This window comes from Hippopotamus amphibius, chromosome 2 (assembly GCF_030028045.1).
Source record: "Hippopotamus amphibius kiboko isolate mHipAmp2 chromosome 2, mHipAmp2.hap2, whole genome shotgun sequence".
Taxonomy (NCBI): domain Eukaryota; kingdom Metazoa; phylum Chordata; class Mammalia; order Artiodactyla; family Hippopotamidae; genus Hippopotamus; species Hippopotamus amphibius.
This window is the reverse complement of record NC_080187.1, coordinates 39,381,503-39,406,864: the sequence shown is the minus strand read 5'-3', so window position 1 is coordinate 39,406,864 and position 25,362 is coordinate 39,381,503.

The window sequence follows — 25,362 nt, the reverse complement described above, 5'->3', positions numbered from 1 at the left end:
AAAACTAATCCCTTGTTGGTCTCACCATTTGCCACTATCTTCTCCCATTCTGTGCATTGCTTTTTAATTAATGGTTTCCTTTGCTGTGCAAAAGCTTTTAAGTTTAATTAGGTCCCATTTGCTTATTTTTGTTTTTATTTCCGTTACTCTAGCAGTTGGATCCAAAAATATTGCTGCAATTTATGTCAGAGTCTTCTGCCTATGTTTTCCTCTAGGAGTTTTATAGTATCTGGTCTTACATTTATATCGTTAATCCATTTTGAGTTTATGTTTATATATGGTGTTAGAGAATGTTCTAATTTCATTCTTTTACATGTAGCTGTCCAGTTTTCCCAATTCTACTTATTGAAGAGATTTTCTTTTCTCCATCATATGTCCTTGCCTCCTTTGTCATAGATTAATTGTCCATAGGTGCATGGGTTTATCTCTGGGCTTTCTATTCCTGTTCCATTGATCTATAGTTCTGTTTTTGTGCCAGTACCATACAGCCTTGATTACTGTAGCTTTGTAGTATAGTCTGAAGTCAGGGAGTCTGATTCCTCCAGCTCTTTTTTTTTTTTTTTTTTTCTGTTTTTTTCCCCCTCAAGATTGCTTTGGCTATTTGGGGGTCTTTTGTGTTTCCATACAGATTTTAAGATTTTTTGTTCTAGTTTTGTGAAGAATGCCATTGGTAATTTGAAAGGAACTGCATTGAATCTGTATATTGCTTTGGGTGGTATAGTCATTTTCACAATATTGATTCTTCCAATCCAAGAACATGGTATATCCCTCCATCTGCTTGCGTCATCTTTGATTTCTTTCATCAGTGTCTTATAGTTTTCAGAGTACAGGTCTTTTGCTTCCTTAGGTAGGTTGATTCCTAAGTGTTTTATTCTTTTTGATGTGATTGCAAATGGGATTGTTTCTTTAATTTCTCTTTCTGATCTTTCATTGTTAGTATATAGAAATGCAGCAGATTTCTGTGTATTGATTTTGTATCCTGCAACTGTACTGAATTCATTGAGGAGCTGTAGTAGTTTTCTGGTACCATCTCTAGGATTTTCTATGTATAGTATCATGTCATCTGCAAACAGTGAGTTTTACTTCTTTTCTTTGGATTCCTTTTATTTCTTTTTCTTCTCTGAATGCTTTGGCTAGGACTTCCAAAACTATGTCAAATAAAATTGGCTAGAGTGTACATCCTTGTCTTGTTCCTGATCATGGAGGAAATTAATTTTTCACCATTGATTATAATGTTTGCTATGGGTTTGTCATACATGATCTTTATTATGTTGAGGTAAGTTCCCTCTCTGCGCACTTTCTGGAGAGTTTTTTTTTTTTTTTTTTTAATCATAAATGGGTGTTGAATTTTGTCAGATGCTTTTTCTGCATCTACTGAGATGATCATAAGGTTTTGATTCTTCACTTTGTTAATGATTGATTTGCAGAGATTGAAAAATCCTTGCATCCCTGGGATAAATCCCACTTGATCATGGTGTGTGTTCCTATTAGTGTATTGTTGGATTCAGTTTGCTAGTATTTTGTTGAGGATTTTTATGTCTATGTTCATCAGTGATGTTGGCCTGTTATTTCATTTCATTTTATTTTATTTTATGGTATCTTTGGTATCTTTTCTCTGTCTGTGGTATCAAGGTGATGTTGGCCTCATAGAACGAGTTTGGAAGTGTTCCTTCCTCTGAGATTTTTATTTTTAATAGTTTCAGAAGGATAGGTGTTAATTCTTCTCTAAATGTTTTATATGATTCACCTTTGAAGCCATCTGGTCCTGGACTTCTGTTTGTTGGGAGTTTTTAAATTACAGATTAAATTTCAGTACTTGTAATTGGTCTGTCCATATTTTCTGTCTCTTCCTGGTTCAGTTTTGGGAGATTGTACCTCTCTAAGAATTTGTCCATTTCTTCTAGGTTTTCCATTTTATTGACATATAGTTGCTTGTAATAGTCTCTTATGGGACTTTGTATTTCTGTGGTGTCATTTTTAACTTCTCCTTTTTCATTTCTAGTTTTATTAATTTGGGCCCTTTCCCTTTTTTCTTGATGAGTTTGGCTAAGGGTTTATCAATTTTGTTTATCTTTTCAAATAACCAGTTTTTAGTTTCATTGATCTTTTCTATTGTTTTCTTCATCTCTATTTCATTTATTTCTACTCTGATCTTTGTGATTTCTTCCCTTCTGCTAACTCTGGGCTTTGTTTGTTCTTCTTTCTCTAGTTGCTTTAGGTATATGGTTAGGTTATTTGTTTGAGATTTTTCTTGTTTCCTGAAGTAAGCTTATATTACTATAAACTTTCCTCTTAGAATTACTTTTGCTCTGTTCCATAGGTTTTGGATCTAGGGACATATTCAGACTGAAAGTGAGGGGATGTAAAAAGGTATTCCATGCAAATTTAAATCAAAAGAAAGCTGGAATTGCAATACTTACATCAGACAGAATAGACTTTAAAATAAAGACTGCTGTAAGAGACAAAGACAAACACTACATAGTGATCAAGGGATCAATCCAAGAATAAGATACAACAATTGTATTGAGGTTACAGACAAGTAGAGAAGTTTCAAGTATATACAGCCTCTCTCTGAAGACAATGATGAGAACAAGGGTGACAGTAAAGAAGAGACAGTTCTCTAAACCATCCTCAGGCAGGAGCACCTCAATATAAAAAGCAAATATTAGCAGATATAAAAGGAGAAATTGACAGTAACACAATAATAGTGGGAGGCTTTAATGCCCCACTTATACTTACCTCAATGGACAGATCATCCAGACAGAAAATCAGTAAGGAAACACAGGCCTTAAATGACGCATTAAACCAGATGAACTCAACTGATAATTATAGAGCATTACATCTGAAAACAGCAAAATACACATTCTTTTTCAACTGCACATGGAACATTCTCCAGGATAGATCACATGTTGGGCTACAAAGCAAGCTTCAGTAAATTTAAGAAAATTTAAATCATATCAAGCATCTTTTCCAACCACAACACTATGAGATTAGAAATTAACTATAAGAAAAAACTGCAAAACACACAAACGTGGAGGCTAACCAATATGCCACTAAACAACCAATGGATCACTGAAGAAATCAAAGAGGAAATCAGAAAATATCTAGAGAAAAATGAAATGAAAACATGACAATTTAAAACTATGGGATAATTTTAGCTTCAATTTTAATAAGTAAATTGCTTATTATTCTAGATACATTGATCGTTAATGCAAACCAAAAAAGACAAATAAATAAGTCTCATTATTGATTTTGAGGATTATTTTCTAATCCATGCTTTTCATTTTGTTGGCATGCTGTTACATGAGATTCCTACAGCTTGGCTCTTGGGAAACTATATAAATCACAAACAGTAAACCTCGAATTGGTATTTACTAATTTTGGTGGTAAGTTGGCATATTGTAACTAATTTATAAGGGAATTATCTGAGGTGAGAGTATAAGAGATAAATTCTGTGTAAAAGTGAATTGAGTTTTTCCTCCTTCTCCTGTAAACCTACTCGAAGGCTTAAGTACTACTCCTTCTCTACAGACACTCGGCCCATTCTAAATAGTAACTGAGCTGTATAGGACTGATGGAACCACATGAAGATAGTTTAAGGAACTCTTTTTCACTGTGACCCTTGTTCCCATCATTGTCTTCAGAGAGGGTTGTATATACTTGAAACGTCTCTACTTGTCTGTAACCTCAATGGCTCCCTCCCTTAATCTCACACCAGCAATGCTGAGCATATACTTTTATCCATTCTCTTTTGCTTTCATTCCTTTTCACTGTCTTAGTTTCATCTTTTCAGAAACACAACAAATATATAAAGAACTTTCAATATTTTTATGAAAGAAAATGCATACATTTTAAAGGAAAATCATGTATTCAAAGAAATCACTGTTTTTAAACTCTGAAGAACAGTATAGAAATACAGCACTTCTATCCTGTATTTCACAAACTTTGTGACTTTATCTGATACCTTGTTATCATGATTTAATCAAAAATATTTGTTACTGTCAATACACTTAAAAAGGAATGAGGTCACCCTCATTCATTCATCATCAGCAAATATTTATGGAATTCCTCTTACATGAGGGGCACTGTTTGAGGAACTTGAGAATATAGCAGTAAAGAAGCAGACATAGTTCTCAGAAAACTTATATTCTGTTGTTTTTTTTATTTTTATTTTTTTATTTTTTTTTAATTTTATTTATTATTTTTTGGGGGGACACACCAAGTTCAATCATCTGTTTTTATACACATATCCCCGTATTCCCTACCCCCCTCAAGTCCCCCCCACCCCCCCATCCCAGTCCTCTAAGGCATCATCCATCCTCGAGTTGAACTCCCTTTGTTATACAACAACTTCCAACTGGCTATCTATTTTACAGTTGGTAGTATATGTATGTCTATGCTACTGTCTCACTTCGTCTCAGCTTCCCCTTCACCCTCCGCCCCCCCAAACCTCAAGTTCTCCAGTCCATTCTCTGCATCTGCGTCCTTGTTCTTGTCTTGTCACTGAGTTCATCAGTACCATTTTTAGATTCCATATATGTGAGTTAGCATACAATATTTGTCTTTCTCTTTCTGAGTTACTTCACTCTGTATGACAGACTCTAGGTCTATCCACCTCATTACATATAGCTCCATCTCATTCCTTTTTATGGCTGAGAAATATTCCATTGTATATGCATGCCACATCTTCTTTATCCGTTCATCTGTTGATGGGCATTTAGGTTGCTTCCATGTCCTGGCTATTGTAAATAGTGCTGCAATAAACATTATGGTACATGTTTCTTTTCAGATTATGGTTTTCTTTGGGTATATGCCCAGTAGTGGGATTACTGGATCATATGGTAGTTCTATTTATACTTTTTTAAGGAACCTCCAAACTGTTTTCCATAGTGGCTGTACCAACTTACATTCCCACCAACAGTGCAGGAGAGTTCCCTTTTCTCCACAACCTCTCCAACATTTGTTGTTTCCAGATTTTGTGATGATGGCCATTCTGATCGGTGTGAGGTGATACCTCATTGTGACTTTGACTTGCATTTCTCTGATGATGAGTGATGTTGAGCATCTTTTCATGTGTTTGTTGGCCATCTGTATGTCTTCTTTGGAGAAATGTCTATTTAGATCTTCTTCCCATTTGTGGATTGGGATATTTGCTTTTTTGGTATGAAGCTGCACGAGCTGCTTGTATATTTTGGAGGTTAATCCTTTGTCTGTTGTTTCATAGGCAACTATTTTTTTCCCATTCTGAGGGTTGCCTTCTTGTCTTGTTTATGGTTTCTTTTGCTGTGCAAAAGATTTTAAGTTTCATGAGATCCCATTTCTTTATTCTTGATCTTATTTCCATGATTCTAGGAGGTGGGTCCAAAAGGATCTTGCTTTGATGGATGTCCTAGAGTGTTCTGCCTATGTTTTCCTCGAGGAGTTTTATACTGTCTGGCCTTACATTGAGGTCTTTAATCCATTTTGAGTTTATTTTTGTGTATGGTGTTAGGAAGTGTTCTAATTTCATTCTTTTACATGTAGCTGTCCACTTTTCCCAGCACCACTTATTGAAGAGGCTGTCTTTTTTCCATTGTATATTCGTGCCTCCTTTGTCAAAGATAAGGTGCCCATATGTGTTTGGGCTTACTTCTGAGTTCTCTATTCTATTCCATTGATCTTCCTTTCTTTTTTTTGTGTCAGTACCATGCTGTTTTGATCACTATGGCCTTGTAGTATAGTTTGAAGTCAGGAAGCCTGATTCCACCAACTCCACTTTTCCTTCTCAAGGTTGCTTTGGATATTGGGGGTCTTTTGTGTTTCCATACAAATCGTAAGATTTCTTGTTCTAGTTCTGTGAAAAATGCCATTGGTAATTTGATCGGGATTGCATTGAACCTGTAAATTGCTTTCGGTAGTCATTTTCACGATGTTGATTCTTCCAATCCAGGAACATGGTATGTCCCTCCATCTGTTTGTGTCGTCTTTGATTTCTCCCATCAGTGTCTTCAAGTTTTCTGCATACAGATCTTTTGCCTCCTTAGGCAAGTTTATTCCTAGGTATTTTATTCTTTTTGTTGCAATGGTGAATGGGAGAGTTTCCTTAATTTCTCTTTCTGCTCTTCCGTTGTTTGTGTATAGGAATGCAAGAGATTTCTGTGCATTAATTTTGTATCCTGCTACTTTACTAAACTCATCAATGAGTGCTAGCAGTTTTCTGGTAGAGTCTTTAGGGTTTTCTATGTATAATATCATGTCATCTGCAAAGAGTGACAATTTTACTTCTTCTTGTCCAATTTGGATTCCTTTTACTTCTTTTTCTTCTCTGATTGCTGTGGCTAACAATTCCAAAACTATGTTGAATAATAATGGTGAGAATGGACACCCTTGTCTTGTTCCTGTTCTTAGAGGGAATTCTTTCAGTTTTTCCCCATTTAGAATGATGTTGGCTTTTGGTTTCTCATATATGACTTTTATTATGTTGAGGTAATTTCCTTCTATGCCCATTTTCTGAAGAGCTTTTATCATAAATGGATGTTGAACTTTGTCAAAAGCTTTTCCCGCATCTATTGAAATGATCATATGGTTTTTATCCTTCAATTTGTTGATATGATGTATCACATTGATTGATTTGTGTATATTGAAGAATCCTTGCATCCCAGGGATAAACCCCACTTGATCATGGGGTATGATTTTTTTAATGTGCTGTTGGATTCTGTGAGCTAGTATTTTGTTGAGGATTTTTGCATCTATATTCCTCAGTGATATTGGTCTGTAATTTTCTTTTTTTGTGACATCTTTGCCTGGTTTTGCTATCAGGGTGATGGTGGCCTCGTAGAATGAGTTTGGATGTGTTCCTCCTTTTGCTATATTTTGGAAAAGTTTAAAAAGGAAAGGTGTTAGCTCTTCACTAAATGTTTGATAGAATTTGCCCGTGAACCCATCTGGTCCTGGGCTTTTGTGTGTTGGGAGATTTTTAATCACTGCCTCAATTTCCGTACTTGTGATTGGTCTGTTCATAGTTTCTATTTCTTCCTGGTTCAGTCTTGGAAGATTGTACTTTTATAAGAATGTATCCATTTCTTCCAGGTTATCCAATTTATTGGCATATAGTTGCTTGTAGTAGTCTCTCATGATCTTTTGTATTTCTGAGGTGTCTGTTGTACCTTCTCCTTTTTCATTTCTAATTCTGTTGATTTGCATCTTCTCCCTTTTTTTCTTGATGAGTCTGGCTAATGGTTTATCCATTTTGTTAATCTTCTCAAAGAACCAGCTTTTAGTTTGATTAATTTTTGCTATTGCTTCCTTCCTTTCTTTTTCATTTATTTCTGCTCTGATCTTTATGATTTCTTTCCTTCTGCTCACTTTGGGGTTTCTTTGTTCTTCTTTTTCTAGTTGCTTTAGGTGTAAGATTAGGTTGTTTATTCGATAATTTTCCTGTTTCTTAAGGTAGGACTGTATTGCTATAAACTTTCCTCTTAGAACTGCTTTTGCTGCGTCCCATAGGTTTTGGGTTGTTGTGTTTTCCTTGTCATTTGTTTCTAGATATTTTTTGATTTCCTCTTTGATTTCTTTAGTGATTCCTTGGTTGTTTAAGAGTGAATTGTTTAACCTCCATGTGTTTGTATTTTTTGCAGTTTTTTTCCTGTAATTGATATCTAGTCTCATGGCACTGTGGTCTGAGAAGATGCTTGATATGATTTCAATTTTCTTGAATTTGCTGAGGTTTGATTTGTGACCCAAGATGTGATCTATCCTGGAAAATGTTCCATGTGCACTTGAGAAGAAAGTGTATTCTGTCATTTTTGGATGGAATGTCCTATAAATATCAATTAAGTCAAGATGGTCTAATGTGTCATTTAAAGCTTGTGTGTCCTTATTTATTTTCTGTTTGGATGATCTGTCCATTGATGTAAGTGGGGTGTTCAAGTCTCCCACTATTATTGTGTTACTGTCGATGTCCCCTTTCATAGCTGTTAGCATTTGCCTTATGTATTGAGGTGCTCCTATGTTGGGGGCATAGATATTTACCATTGTGATATGTTCTTCTTGGATGGATCCCTTGATCATTATGTAGTGTCCTTCCTTGTCTCTTTTAATAGTCTTTACTTTCAAGTCTAATATGTCTGATATGGGTATTGCTACTCCAGCTTTCTTTTGACTTTCATTTGCATGGAATATCTGTTTCCATCCCTTTCCTTTCAGTCTATATGTATCCCTAGGTCTGAAGTGGGTTTCTTGTAGGCAGCATATAGAAGGGTCTTGTGTTTGTATCCATTCAGCCAGTCTGTGTCTTTTGGTTGGAGCATTTCATCCATTTACATTTAAAGTGATTATTGACATGTGTGTTCCAATTACCATTTTCTGAATTGTTTTGGGTTTGTATTTGTAGGTGTTTTCCTTTTCTTGTATTTCCTACTTAGAGAAGATCCTTTAGCCATTGTTGTAAGGCTGGTTTGGTGGTGCTGAATTCTCTTAACTGTTGCTTGTCTGTAAAGCTTTTGATTTCTTCCTCAAATCTGAATGAGATTCTTGCTTGGTAGAGTATTCTTGGCTGTAGGTTTCTCTCTTTCAGGACTTTCAGTATATCCTGCCATTCCCTTCTGGCCTGCAGAGTTTCTGTAGAGAGGTCAGCTGTTATCCTTATGGGTTTTCCCTTATATGTTATTTGTTGCTTTTCTTTTGCTGCTTTTAATATTTTTTCTTTGTGTTTAATTGTTGTTAGTTTGATTAATATGTGTCTTGGTGTATTTCTCTTTGGGTTTATTCTGTATGGGACTCTCTGTGCTTCTTGGACTTGGTGAATTATTTCCTTTCCCATGTTGGGGAAGTTTTCCACTATATCCTCTTCAAATATTTTCTCAGACCCTTTCTTGTTTTCTTCTTCTTCTGGGATGCCTATAATTTGAATGTTCGCTTAATGTTATCACTGAGGTCTCTGAGACTGTCTTCTATTCTTTTTTATTCTTTTTTCTTTTTCCTGCTCTGTGGCAATTATTTCCCCCATTCTACCTTCCAACTCACTTATTCGTTCTTCTGCCTCAGTCATTCTGCTGGTTATAGCATCTAGAGTATTTTTAATTTCAGTTATTTTGTTATCCATTGCTGTTTGTTTTTCTGAGTTCTTATGAACTTTTTCTTTTACTGTCTCTATTTTGTTATCAAGATTTTGGATCATTTTTACTATCATTACTCTGAATTATTTTTCAGGCATTTTTCCTTTTTCCTCCTCATTTATTTGGTCTTGTGGGTTTTTTTCCTGCTCCTTTGCCTGCATGGTGTTTCTTTGTTTCCTCATGGTTGTCCAGACTTTTGGGGTTGCTTGTCCCAGTGTTAGAGGTGTTTATAGAAGACTGTCCAAGCCTCAGACTAATGTCCGAGTGTTGGGTTAAACAAATACTAAGTCTAGGAAACACATACATGTATAAGACACACAATTACTGAATCCATTAGGGCATAAGGCTCTGGAAAGACCTAACAGAAGAACCCCAGTATGCTATCAGATATTCAAAGAGAAACCCAACAGAAATTGACAGTGGAAACAGAACAAATCAGAAGCAAAAGCAGAAACAAACAAACCAACAAATAATACCTTATATACAAACACTAATCCAGGGAGATTTTGTAAGATAGGATCAAATATAAAAAAGAGCTAGAGTACCACCAGACAGAATGGAGATTCTCAGAATGAAATTAGACAATTGTACTAAGAACTAAGATAAAGACAAAATCCTAATATTAAATAGCAAGGCGGTGCATCATCTGGAGAATAGAGCAAGGAGTCTGAGCAGATCGATAGTGTTGCTTATAAGTATGTTAAGGTAAAATAAACTAAGAATGGCTGGAAGAAAGGGGAACAGAAGAGCATAGTGTGATTGGAAATATGCAAATAAAAAGAAAGGAATAGAAATGTATGAAAGATAGGGATGAAAGGAAAGTATGAGAGATATATTGTCTGTACTACCAAAAACTTAGCTAGAAATAGAAGTATATAAAAAGGCAAAAAAAAAAAAGAATAAAAAATAGAATTAAAAAAATATGTTATAAAACTTGTAGATCCCTTAGGACTAAGATCATAATTAATAAAGGAAAAAAAAAATCCAGAACTGATCCCAGAATGGACCAGTTCAGTAGGATTGATACTAATATTTCTGTTTCCTTAGAGTCTCAGCTGTAGGTGTCCTTCTACTCGCCTTGGGTTTTTTTGCATTATTCTGTGACCAGCAGAGCTTCCTTTATTGTTGGTCTGTAAGCATTGGTGTGTGGGAAGGAAGAGGGTACAATAGTGGCTCCTTTCCCTGGGAGTGAGTGAGCAGTGGCGCACTGTAGTTTCAGTCAGGCTTGGAGGTGCCTGTTGCCGAGGGACGCCTGTGGCTCAGGTGTAAACAGAAAGTCTCAGAGTTGGGCCTCTCTCGGGTTTTTTTTTTCTTTTTTTTTCAGTTTTCTCCCTTCTGCTGGAGTTCCAAGGGGTTTTAATCTAGCCCCACCTGAGGGCCTGAGGGTGCTTGTTATCCCTGAGCACCTTAGGTGGCCCACCGGGCATCTCTCCACTGCCTGTTGCAGCGGCACTAAAAGAGAGAGAGAAGCTATGCCCGTGACTCCTCCCCCCTGCCCATGAGCCTGCAGCCTCCAGCCGCCATCATGGCCAGGCTGCTCTCAGGGACAGGCATTCCTCGCCACAGACCTCTTCCCTCCTGTCCTCTCGGTCCGTCACCTTACTGGCAACGATTTTTCTCACCCTGAACCAGCTCTCCGGTTCCCATGCTCCCACTCCCGGACCCTCTGTTCAGCTGTGAATCAACATCTCAGTCCGGGAACACTGAGCTCTGGTGCGGACCCTCCGTGTGTTTCTCACTCCCTCCCGTCTGCCACAGCTCCACAGCTTCACCCTTTTTGAGCCGTTGTAGATGCCTCCCTACCGGTTATGTCGAGATCCTTGCGGTCCTTTCTGGTGTCCGAGGTCGTCTGCTGGTGTTCAGCTGGTTCTCTGTGGGAATTATTGTGTCTTTTGGTGCACTCCCAATGCATCTGTGGAGAGGGATGCACGTCCCTTTACTTCGCTGCCATCTCTATTCTGTTGTTTATGTGCATGTAGTGGGGTAGTTGAGGAGGGCAGTAAGATTCTTCCTTAATCTCTGTCTATTGCATTTTGGTTCTAATCACTATGGTCAGCCAGTATTTGCAAGGCCTCAAATGTCATCATTTTGCCTGATCATGGCCTGGTATTCTATCTGAAGTGCAACCCACATGCCTCTGTATTATCTTTTGTTTCCAAAAACTTTTCAGATTTTATATTTTTCTAAATAACCTTGGGAGACAACTCTGCATGCATCTCTTGTGTTTCTGCACATCTTATGAGGGAAGCATTTCCTGCCCTTTGTTTCAGGATGTCTCTTCAAGGATATTTATATACAGAAGAGCCTTTGTAGATAGGGATAGTGTCTCCTCAGGAGTGAAGGACAGGCATGCTTCCTGTCTGGTATAATAAAGATGATGTCTCCCTCTGGAGTAAAGGGCAAGCATGCTTAGTGCTCATTATTAAACCATTTGAGTTCCCTAAGCTCAGGGTTCCTTTCTTGCAATGCAACCCTCTGTGTGTGCAGGTGTCTCCTGACTTTCTTCATATTGCCTTGTGGGAATCAGGCTCATGGAACTGCTGTAAAAATGCTCTGTGCAAAAATACTCTAGCTGCTACTGTTGCTGTGAGTTATATACTGTCCTTTATCTATGACCCAAGAGTCTTGCATCTTCTGCCATCTTCCATGAAACTTGGTAGGATAACCTGTTACCCTGAAAATAAGTAAACTCTCAGAGCCTTCACATCTTGAAGACAACTTTCCCAAGGAAACCGTATTGAAATGAGTGCTATTCTAAAGGTGTTACCAATAAATTATTATTTCACTACTCCAGAGTTTAATAGAGAATGAGGCAGGTATAGGAAGCGGTAATGTACCCCACCTTCCAGTTCTTAAGAAGCATGGCCACATGGCCCACACTCAGGAGAGTGGAGTCAGAGCTATGAAGACAAAAGTGAAATGTTGATATGTCTCCTTTGGCACTAATCTTTTTTGGAGTGACTATTATCATGTACATTTTAATGAAATATGTTCTTTAATTTGATGCCTTCTTGAACACAAATTATTCAACATGATTCCAGCTTTCTTCAGGATGAAAGCTCCTCATTACAAACATAATTTACTATATTAAGCTAGCACTGTACTCTTGCTGCATTTCAGATGCCTTGTACACTGGCAATGAACTCTACTGTCTCCTTCCTAGGTGTTAAGGGGCCACTTCATCAGACCCCGGCTTGTTCTCTTGTTACTTCTAATCTACAGACCCAGGATTTTAGATCAGGAAACTGAATTTCAGACAAATTCTGGGCCCCGTTTTAACATGAAGAGAAGGGTAGCCTCTCCTACATAGTAAATTACTCCAGCTTTGCAATAGTTTGGCAGCTTCCTGGGACTTTCACACTTTGGGTTGTGTCTTTCAAAAAGATGTGGTGGATGTGATGTGTTACCTTCTTCATTTTCTAGATGCCTGTCTCTCTTTTCCAAGTTTTACAAATGGTCTTCTGTATCATTTTTTATTAATCATAGAATGAATGACTTTTCTGTGTGTGCTCTGATGTCTGTTTTGCAATGGGTATGATAATTGTGTACTAATTACTAATTTATTTTCTAAATGATCAGACTCCTGATTTATTCAGATAGTGCTTACTTTATTTTGTTATTTGTTTTACTAATAGCAATTATATAAATTATATTAGTAAATTATATTATATAAATTATATTAATATATTTTGTATAATGTAGGATATATTACATATTTTATAAAGCATTTATTATTTATATAACAAATATAAAATAAAATAATGACATATATAAAATAACATTTCTACCATATATACACATGTAACTAAAGATAATATATATATTTATATAAATTCTGATCATAAACATCTATATGTGAAATAATTATACATGAACATTTGCCTAGATAGATAGCAAGATGAATAAGAAGGTAGGTTTTTCTGTAGCGACAAATTTACCTCCAGATTTCAGTGGCTTAAATTACAAATATTTATTTGTTGTTCACACTCTGTGTCTAACATGATAGGGTTCCAGATTGAGCCATCTTATGATTCTGCCCTCTCCACATATGGCTTTCAGGGTGGCCAGTGAAACAAGAAAGTATGGAGAACTTACATTTTTCTCTTAATTGCCTCTGACTGGCATTGCACATGGAATTTCCACTCAGACTGTTGGTCAGATCTAGTCACATGGCCCTCTCTTAACTGCAGAAGGGACTGGGAAATATAGGGAAGCACATGGAATATTTGGTAGGCTTTACTGCAGCTGCCACAGTAATAACTAACAGAGATGGCTGAGCAGTAGAGCAGTCTGTACTCCTATCTTTGGCATGGCAAGGATACATATTTCCTATGGCATTGCAGTAAGGAGCTCAGCCTGAGTCCTCTTCCTGCAACCATCCCAGGAGGGATGCTCAGCAAACAAGGTAACCCCAGAAGCAAGAAGGCTATTCATTACTGCTAGCGGTGCATTTGAACATGGATGGCATTGAGGCCAGGCATTGTCAGGCAGAGCAGCAGGGGCAAATAGCCAAAGAATTGCAGTCCCATGCCCAATTAACTGGCCCTTGTTTTTTGCTCCCTTATTCCTTCTCTTGGCACCTGATATGAATGGAGTTGGGCTTTGTAAAGGGAGGAGAACAAATGACCCTAAACAAGACCTGTTTCCCAGCCAAGCCTAAGATGGGGGTAGAGAAGAGGAGCAAAAAAGCACATATGTGTGATGTGTTTGCATGCATACACACATACACCCACAGTTTAGTGTTCTAAAGCTAAAGCTTCATTGGCAATGGGGAAAGGAACGCTTTAAACCAGATATGGTATTGGAGTTTTAAACTGGTCTAGACAGAATTCTTGTTATGCTCACCTGCAGAGGCAGATGGACCCCTACCCAAAATTTAGTTGTGATTTTGAGTGATGAACCAAAGACAAACACACACCAAGAGGGTATGAAAATTTTTATTAATTACATAATTGAGGTCCCTGGAGAGAACAGGGCATGTCCCTCAAACAGTTTCAGAATTTCTTGAGAGAGCCAGCAAAGGAGACAGGCCTGAGTTTTTATTGTGGTTAGGGAGTGAGGTTGGGTGACAGTTGGCCCACATATGTGCAGGTAGGGGCTTGTGTGATTTGAATCTCCCTCCCCTGTGCCAAAGGAGGAAACACCCAGGCTTTCTTATCAGATCGTCCAGCTGTGGGGCACAGAGGAAAGAGTGAAGGTAAGCTTAAAATTTGTCAGCATAAAACATCAAAAAATGGAGTCAGAATCCTCATTGTTACTCCATAACTGAAAGTGATGGGATATTGTGGAATCTTCCTGAGGCATTCATTGGTTGAGGGTCAAAGGAAAGGTGATGTTTTGCAGCTGAAGGGAAGATGAGAGAGCTCATGTCAAATCCCCTCTATGGCAGAATGGCCTCTGAAATAAGGTTGGAACACAAAAGGCTGGCTCCCAGTTCTCGTTGTAGGCTTACTCTATAGGTCAGTGGATGCCTGTGTTCCTATTGCTGCCTAAATGAGTTCACAAAGTTGAAGAGATCCTAAAAAAGTGCTTTAGTTTTATTAAAGTAGAGCACCACTGTATTAGCATCCGTCTAACCAAGCCAGGAGGGGAAGGTCCAGTTCACAGGACTTGTGTATAAGGCCTCGACACACTGGCTCCAAGGTGAGGCCCTCCCATGAAAGCATCAGGTGTGATGTAGTAATGGGGCTCATGGAGAGTTGGCACATTAGGCCAGAGGCTGAGAGGTGAATGGCATCAGGGTATCTGCAAGTACATTATGAACCAGTGGTACATATCTTGATAAGTATTAGCATCTTCCTCAAATAAGTTATTTCATTTCACATTTAATTAGCCATGTAAAATAGTTAAAAGGCTCACAGTGGAATTATTTTTAAACGGAAATCTAGGTTAGGAGAGATGAGATACTTTGATAGGAAAAAAACATAAGTATTATAAAATAAAATGTCTTCTTTTATCCATAACATTCAAAGGTTATTCCCCATAACCTTAATTTAAGACCTTCAGGCTTTTGGATTAAACTGAAGTTTTATAAAAGCATTATGTTAAATCAGGGATTCTGCCACCTCGCTTTTTTGTGTTTTATGTAACATACACACACACACACACAGAACACACATGCACACAGAAATATATATGTAGTTACAGATTCCAAATTTTTATTTAGGGCTGTTTCCCCAAATCTGGGTAATAATTGGAATTACCTGAGACCCATGTTAGAAATATGGATTCCTAAGCTTCACCCCAGACTTACCACATCAGGATATCCAACAAGGAAGTACATGGATTTGCATTTTTGACGAGTGCCCCTCCTCACCAGACAGTTCTGACAGCAGCTAACTTCTGGTGCCCCTTGAACATGTGGCATGTTGTCGACCCTATATTGGACTGATACAGTCCTTACTGTCAGCGGAGGAAACCTGAGGCAGTATGGCAGCAGTTTTGAGAACAAATAACTGTCCATAAAAACCCTTCCGAGTTTTGTTTCACTTAGTGGATTCTATTTGGGACCTGCTGTGGAAGGGGCATAATTTGTTGGTTAATACTCAGCTCATTTTGGTCATTTGGTGTGACTGTCGGTGGCATTTAGGTAGCCTTTCCTCTTTGGTGTAACAACAAATACCTGTCCATACCACCATTAGGGCATAATTCCACACTATTGCCTCTTCAGAAATACATCTTCCCCCCACCAAGACAGCTTCCAGAAGGAAGAGGGCAAGTGTTTTCTAAGGTATAGTATTGGCAATTAGGACAAGGATTAATGAATGCATGAAATATAAATGCATGAATGTGATAATTACATTAATTACAGGGGTTCAAAAGAATTATGAAACAGGCAGAGGACAAAAATCAGTCAGTAGCTCTTTTTCAAAGAGAGCGTATATGAACATTATTCCCAAAGAGTTACTAACACGTCCAACACCATAAAAATCCGAGCACTAAAGCTTATGTATAATGAAGGGGCAGTAAAACCCTCTCAAGGTCTTTAGTGAAAGGCAGCTGCTAAAAATTCGTAACAGAGAGAACATCCAAAGAGAGAAGTGGTAAAACGTGCCATATATATAACCTAAAAACAGGTATGTGTCATGTAAGAAAGCTTTACAAGTAGGAACTTGTTAAACATTTGTACTATACTTTTTACTCATTTATTAGCTTGGGTTCTTGCCTAGAGCTGCCACATTTCTCTTCCTTGAAGAATTTTATGCTCATCCATCTATCTATTTATATGAACATCTATGTTCAGCCAGGTTTTGTTTTCTGTTTTCTGGCGTTTTTTTGTTTGTTTTTTGGGTTTTTTTTTTTTTTTTTTACTCTGTATAGTGTCTCATATACCACACCACACACACTGGTACTTAATAAAGATTATTTGAGTATGAAGATTTGGTTAGTGGCAAATGGCAGTTGAATATTTAATAGAAGATGACATCTTTGCACTTAAATGTACACTCGTTTTAAAAATGTTAACCAGAAATAGTTGGCGGGAAAACCTTAAAGAATGAGCTATTATGTTTCTGAGTTATGTCGGCAATAATTCGCTACTATATAAGTTCCTCCAAAGGTGAATAGTTTTTTATTTTGATATAACCTTAACTTGCCATCTGTTATGAAACCATGTACAAAGCTTAAACTTAAGATTTTCAGCTTCACAAATTCTGCAACAATTATGAACTCTTACTGACTTCATAATTAAGTCTAGACAAGGTTAACAATCACCTGCCATTCTGTTAATGTAATTGTTCATCTGTGAACCTTGCAAATTCTTGTAATTGTGATATTTGCTTTGAAAAACAAACATTCTTATAACCTTTCAAGGAGTGAAAAATCCTATGACAAATCAGTAAGACTCTTGGGACTTAAGAGGCACCTTTAAAACCATCTAATTCAACTCTCTGGCCACTTGCTGAAATAGAACCCCAAGTTGAAGAGTATAAATATTAAGGAACTTTTTCAATATCAACTCTGTCCAGGGAAGATTTCGGATTAGAACTCATGTCTTTCTAATCCAAAACAATGTCCCACACAAGTTGAATGGGAAGATATTTTATAAACAAAGATGAAATTTACACACTATAAAGCATTCAAGAGCTATGCTTTTATGAAGCAATATTCTTGTGATTATGCTGTTATATGATTCTTACATGTCAGAAAACTTACAGAAACTTGCTGCTGTGGGCAGCATCTGCTGTTGCTATATATGATTTGCTGAGTGTTTTTCTTAGTAAAGTATAACTTTGATTACTAGGTGAATAGCATCTTATAAACTATATATTCATATATAGTTCTTGTGAACTATAACTTACTTTCCACATAGTTCTCAGTAATGACCAAAAATTTGATAATAATCACAGGTGTTTGCCTCTGATATGAAGAGCATTTTCTTCTGGAAATGTTAGGCCTACTGCTATTAAGAAGGAAGCCCTTCTTAGTCCAGCCCAGCTTAGCTCAGGGTCTCTCTCAGTCTGCCTCCCTCCCTTCCTTCCTCTCCTTTAGTAGGGACAGGACTAATAAAAGGTAAAAGGAATTCTAACACAGAAATGTTTGACCCCAAACTCTATGTTCATAGCCAATTTTCTGCACTGCCATCCATGTTACCTCCCTCCCCATCCTCACTGAGCCAGCCTGAGCTAATGGTCACCTCCAGTAGCCTGGTGCATACAGTTCAGGTCCTTGCTCTAATGCAACACAACCACAACACTCTCTGATCCTGTCTCCATCACGCACAGTAGGAGACAGGGAAAGCTGCTTGTCGTGAGCATTCAGCATATCCTTGATCTTCATGATTATTTTTCCCCTGAATGAAACCTTCTGGAATCAAATTTTCGTACCACCAGCAAATATGTCCTTTCATGATGAAAAGCACCCTTTACCACTTAGACCTGCCCTTCCCACATGTACTAAATACAATCCAGTTTAATGAGAACATGTCTAGCCAATCACAGGTCATAAATGAATGTCTTTACTCTGGGTGCATTTGACATAATAGAAATTATGCTCAGAGGAGGTTTATCAATTTAAAATGTACAACTTGGGGAGATGTACTGCTGATCCTACTGCCGAGCTGTTCTTTCTGACACAGTCAAATGTGTCTTTTCAAAGAACAGGGCTTCACGTTGTAGTTAGGGCATGGATATGTGAGGTCCTAGAATAATCAAAAAGCCACCCAGTGGTGCAGGTTTTCAGTCTCTCATTTGGTCATTGTCTTCCCCTTTCAGCCTTTCAGAAGAAGAAAAATATTGTTCCACATGGCAATGTCTAAAACATTACATTGGGCCTACTTAGACAGGAACTCCAGAATGAAAATAGTTTTCTTTTAAGCAGTGGCAAGATAATGCTGAAGTGCTGTGCCACAAAAGCGATTTGGGGGTGGAAAGATACCTAGGGTTTGCAAGAGACAAACTGTCATTTATCACTCCTTCTCACCCATCCCCTTCTCATCACCTCCTTTCCTTTCTACTCTGTATTCCTCTTCTCCTTTGTTTCTCCACTCATTCCTTCCTTTTGCAAACTTGTATATCTGCTATGTTCTAGTCCCTGATGAAATGAGGGGCACACCCCTGCCTTCACGTAGGGCTGCATGTGGGTAACACATGGGCAGAAAGGGAGGGGATGAGGAGGCTTTGGAGCAGTGATTCTCAATCACAACTGCAATTAGAATCACGTGGGAACTCAAAAAACAAAACAAAACAATGGAGAATGGTGGCTGAGTTTTTCAGGATTCATAACCATTCCTTTCAATGGAGAATGGGAAAGGAATGAGGAGTTCAAGAAACAGGATTAGAGAGCCTTCCGATGTTTCTAACTTGCCCATGTTTCCTGCAGATAGTCACTAGCGACGCAGATATCAGTTGGCTTTCCTAATATTAACAAGGCAAAATATCTTTAATTCTTTTACCAATTTACACTGCAGTGATTACAAAGCAACCTATAGATCTTTGGAATTGCAGGTTGCAGAGTCCCTGAGCTGACTGACCTCTGCTATGGCGGCTCTCCTCTAGATGAGGAAGCAAGGCTCACCTGACATCGCCTCTTAACTTAGGCAGCCCATTTACTTTCCAGAACCCCAACTTTTGTTTCATGAATTCTGAGTTGTAAGGAGTCAGCTTCATAGGGAAAAGCAAGTGTTAGAGACTTGAGGGAAGAGCAGGTTTTTCTTCTATGGATAACAGGACTTCAGGTGTCAGTCAGAGAATATTTACACAACAAAGTGTGTCCTGCCCATTTTATGGAGGAAATTAAAGCAAAGTTTAAGTAATTCAAAACTCCCACTGTTCTTACCTAAGTCTTCCTGAAACTCAGATCTCCAGGTTCCATGTCTCTATTTTGGTATCATGATGCCTAGTTATGGAAAAATCCATTTTTTTTAATTAATTAATTAATTGGCTGAGTTGGGTCTTTGTTGCTGCGTGTGGGCTTTCTCTAATTGCAGTGAGTGGGGGCTACTCTTCATTGTGGTGCCTGGGCTTCCCATTTCGGTGGCTTCTCTTGTTGTGGATCACAGGCTTTAGGCACGCGGGCTTCAGTAGTTGCAGCATGTGGGCTCAATAGTTGTGGCTTGCGGGCTCTAGAACGCAGGCTCAGTAGTTGTGGCACAAGGGCTTAGGTGCTCTGCGGCAGGTGGGATCTTCCTGGACCAGCGTTCGAACCCATGTCTTCTGCATTGGCAGGTGGATTCTTAACCACTGCACCACCAGGGAAGTCCCAAAAAACCCATGTTTTTAATAAATTACAAATATCAACCATGAAAATAGAAAAGGCAGTCTCTCCATTACTAAGAAAAAAACATTTATTTAACCATATATATTGGAGCAGGAAGAATATTAATAATAGTTCCTTAAGCTTAAGACAGTATAAACTAAGAGGGCAAAAGGCATGATTTTGGACTTGAGGAAGCAAAATAATAAGGAAGAAAGGAAGGAAGGGAGGGAGGGAGGGAAGAAGAAAAGCAAAGCAATAGTAGATAGTTTTGTAGACTGTTAACAACCCCAAAGTGTTTTTGTGGATCTACATTGATTGTGAAAAAAACAGTTCTCAAATCATAGCATGGGGAGTGCCAGAACAGTAGAGCCATGTTTACAAATGAAGCACAAGTCAAGGCAGATACATTTCTTAAGGGATACTCAAGGTGTTAGCTGAGAAGCTATGTGCTTTATTCAGTAATGGAAATTGATAGGTATGGCTGAGTTAGAGTCACATGAAATGCCCTTGCTGTTTTCAGGCAGGGTGTGGGATGTGGGAGGGAAAGGAAAGGGAAGAGATGTGATAAAGAGTGGCTATTGTGCAGAAGTATCTCTTGGCTGTAATAAATTTATAGTGCTAGTTTTGGGGGAGTTGGTTTTATTCTTGTTTGAGCAGATAATACAGATGACACAGGTAAGCATGAGAGGAAGATGCCGCTGATGTGGTTTCTATATCCTTCTTGAGGGTCCGACCGTTTAAAAATCTTGACTCTTTCCAGTCTGAATTTAGGTTGCTCCTATGATATTTAAGGTCAAACAATCCAGAACATATTGATGTTGAACTACATTGGTCTCTGTAAATGTCTTGCTGGGGTTGTAAAGCAAGACCACACTTAAGTTGGCACACATGGAGTTTTACATCATGGGAATGGGTATTCCTAGTGTCAGTAAACTGAGAATAGATCATTACTGGGCCAGGAACATGGCTTGGAATAAATCATTAATCTTGAGAAAGAAAGATACCCCTCCTTTTTCTGGACTCTGCTGTGGATCGTCTTAGATTCAAAATATTCCTTTGAAATGGATGAACATATCAGTACTGGGTGGGAAATGAGAACTGATCTATGCTAGGCTAGAAAGGAAATGACCCTCTGGATGAACCAGAATACGAGGGTGAGTCAAAAAGTATCCGTACTCCGGATATATTAAAACTTGTCTTATCAGCGCTTTCCATTCAAGGCTACTGTCTCCCCAGTCACTTCTGTGCAGGTGTGAACGTGTTACATCCATTCATTTGTAACCGAGGTGCAAACAAAATGGATGCCCCACTTGTGATTTGCACAAAAGAAGAGCAGCATGCAGTGGTTGGTTTTTTGTGGTCTCAGGGTGTACCTAGTGCCGTTATTTACCAAAGACTTTGTGTGCAGTATGGAGAAAGTGTTTTGTCATGAAGAAGTGTGTATTAATGGATAGAGAAGTTCAAGGAAGGTCGCACAAGTGTTAGCCATCAAGAAGGAGTCAGATGCCCATCCACGTCTGCAGCTGATGACAACATTGAGTGTACACATGAAATGATTCTGTTTTCTGGGATTCTCAAGGGCCAGTACTGGAACATTATCAGGGAAAATGTTCAACAATTAACAGTGCTCATTACAGTGAGATGCTTATTGAAGAGCTGAAGCCTAAACTTCAGATTAAACACAGAGGACTGCTATCCAAGGGTGTTGTGATCTTCATGAAAATGCACATCGCCACACTTCTGCCCACACTGTCAACACTGGGCAGAAACTTTGTTTTGAGGTGTGAAAGCATTCTCTCCATAGTCCTGATCTCGCTCCATCAGACTTTCACCTGTCTGGTCCCCTGAAAGCAGCCCTACAAGGATGAAGTTTCACTTCTGATGAAGTGAAGTGAGTGGTGGCGTTCATGGCTCACAGCTCAGCGTAAAACAATTTTTTAATGAAGGAATATGAAAGCTTGTTGACAGAAGGACAAAGTGTATTGAAAAGCAAGGAGACTGTGTTGAAAAATGATGTATTTGTCTTTTTAAAAAGTTAATTAAAATAAATTCTACAGCCAGAGTGCGGATAATTTTTGACTCACCCTTGTGTTTCCTTTTCATCATTCTTGCTGTTTAATTAAATCATTTAAAATTTTACAAACTGGTGTTAAAGGTACTGTGGAGAATTAAGGAAAGAGCTTGCTTAATGTATAGAACAGTGAAGTCAAGTGGAGGTGTACAGACCCCCTCTAAAGACAGAGTGGTGGTAGCAAAAACATTCTTATAGGATGTCCATACCTAGCAGAAGGGTGGCCCTGTCACAAGGGGACATGAGAGCAGAAATAGAGGACATGAGCCAAGGGATATGAGGGCCCTGATTCTGAACATCAAGGAAGCAGCAATGGGAACTCGCCAAATGAATTGGTAGGCAGTGTGCAAGTGGGGCTCTGGGTAATTATAAATTGGAGTATAAGTGGAAATATAACTCAATTAGAGCCAGATCAGTGAAGTTTGTACTCTGACTGGCAAATATCCTTATGAGATGATCCAGGAACCAAGCAAGTATTCTAAATACACTGCCAAACATTGTCATCTGTTGTCCTTACAAGCCAGGCCTGATGATAAAAACTGCTAACAAACCTGTATTACATGCTTTTTTATGTGCCACATACAGTGCTAACACTTTAAATTCTTATGATAACATTTTGAGTTTCATATCACAAGCCTCTTTTTGTCAGTAAGGAACCTGCGGCTTTCAAAGGTTAAATAAATTGCCCAAGATCAACAGTTAGTAAGTGGTGGTGCTGGTTATCAAACAGAGACCACTTGTTCTAAAACCTGAGCCCTTGACCACCATGTTACACTGTCCGTTAAGGACCGAAGATGAAGGCACAAAGGTGGTAGGGAGGGAAGGAGAAAGAAGGATGGAAAATACAATGTAATTCCACAACTTTAGGACGTATCTTCAATGTAATCACTTTTAAGGGAAAAGAAAGAAAGAAAAAATTTAAAGTGTGTCAATTGTAAGATACCCCCTGCTTTCAGAAATATTAAAGTGAGAAAAATAAATTTCATAGAATACAGGACATACAGTATATTAAGTGCTTCCCATATTCCAAAATATTTGCATATTATTTTATTTAATATTCATAATAATCCTCAAAGAAGAAAATGACTCACTCAAAGTTTTATAACTGGTCAGTGACAGCACCAGAATTTAAACCCATACCTGTCTGAGTGTTAACTCAACATTTAGAAGGTACAAAGGCTCCATTCCTATTTTTTTCTCCTAAGACAGGATATCATGACTCCACACTTGAAAGAGTGTTCTTAGATGTGGTTTCCATAATTGCTGCTCCTGAAAGCAATGTAGGTGAGAGTTCTACAGTCACCTTCAGACATTTTGGATGCATTAGAGAAAATGATAATAGCTTCTGCAATTTACCTAGTAACCACCACTTTCAGGAGCTTTCCCTTAGAGCCACGTTACTTGTGTGATTTTTCAGCCAGTTTACTTTGGAACCTAACAGTGAGGTTGTTCAAGGCTTCGTACATGAAGGGTTATTATTATTTCTTACCTAGAAAAGATATAAATATATTTCAATGTGCCATTTTTTTTTTCAATGTGCAATATCTTGCTGGGGTATACACATTAGAAAACTGCAATAAATGTTTTTGGAAAAAATAATTTAAAATTATATTTGTTACCCTTATGGTTAAAAGAGTTAAATGTAACTTCTTAAAAGTTTCTTGCTTGCAATAAAGGCATAGCTTAAGTACAAGGAGTATTGTCACACCAAGTAACAGAATTCTGGAAAATTGAATTGTCACGAAGACTGCTGATAGTAAAAAGTCCAGATGGATTGTTGAGAACTATCTACATCATCGTCATGTATACACGTGTGTCTGCATGCCTATGTATGTATACACACACCAACATACACATGTGCACTTGGAGGAACCATTCAACTCCAGAAAAGGTAATGGATGTAAAAATCTCCCTAGATAAATGCATGCATACCTTATCACAGGCATAAACACATGTACTCGTATGTATACACATGCACCCATCATCAAAAAATAGTTCTGAAAAATTGACTGTAAATTGAATTTTTACTTAAATTAATATTTATTAACTTGAGCCAGTATTTTTCTTAAGATTTTTCTTTTGATGTGGACCATTTTTAAAGTCTTTATTGAATTTGTTACAATATTGCTTCTGTTTTGTTTTTGGTTTTTTCGCCCCAGTTATGTGGGATCGTAGCTCCCCGACCAGGGATCAAACCCACATGCCCTGCATTGGAAGTCAAAGTCCTAACCACTTCCCTCCAGGGAAGTCCCGATGAGCCAATATTTAACTGAACAACTTCTTTTTATATTTTGTTCTTGCCCATCATTTTGTTTAAAATTTTATTAAAAAAATTTTAATTGAGGTATAATTGACAAATATTACTTATTTTTTAAAAAGTTGAGATTCCTTGGGCAGTTTATATGGTTTACAAAATAGAGGTGTAATCTCAAAGCAAGGCATTCATATTTTAAATATATACATGTATTGCATTTGTTCCATCAGTATCAGTGACTCAGAATATTTATTTAGCACCTACTGTGCACTTACCACTCTGCCAGGTGCTACAGAAGCTCTGTGTGTGTGTGTGTGTGTGTGTGTGTGTGTGTGTGTGTGTGTCTGTATACTTATATATACACACAAAAAGAATTACAGTGTGAATTTACAACAAGAAACATTGAAATAATAAAATATTTTTGGTCTCCCAGCAATCTATTGGTCCTTGGGAAGCTATTAACTACATATGGAACTAAGCTCTCTTGGGCACTATTAGCAACACAGTCTATCCTTAATCTCAGTCTTTTAGTCTAGCCCAGACATTTACACTTGATTCTCATATTCAAATTCAACTCCATAGCTGCAAAGTCCAATATATTCATTTTAAAGTCCACTCTGCAACTTCAAAGTTGAAGACAGATTGGGAATATTGTTCCAAGCAGAAGAACACATGTTCAGATCTTTAAACTTTTTACTACTACTTGTAGGCTGCATAGGAAAATTAAGGATAGATGAACTAAAGACACCTAATAAAGACCATTTCCATGCAGTATAGCAACTACTTCTCTGTGAGTCCAGGATCATATATATGCTTTTGAAAATCCTTCAACAGTTAAGTAATACCAAGAAATTGGCCCCCTCAAGCAATAAATTACTTTGGTATTCCCCACAACACAACAACAAACTGGCTGTCAAGTTTGGCAACCATTTGAAAAGAGGCGGGCCTCCTCTCTGAACTCTGAATGGAAACATTATTTTTCCTTCACTAGAAGCCATCATCACTCTTTCACCATAAGGAAGGTCACACCATCTTTCACAAAAGATTTGCCTGCTTGTAATTACTGCCTGCAGCGTACAGACAAATGCAATCTTTTAAAATGCTAACTGTGTTATACTTATACCCCGGGGATCCGGGGTACAAATGTAACGCGGCCTCACCAGTTTGTCTTAGCGAGACCTTACAGTGCTGATTGAAAACAGCTGAACTAAATCAACAGTTACCTTGAGCCAGGAGCCTTTGGAGAG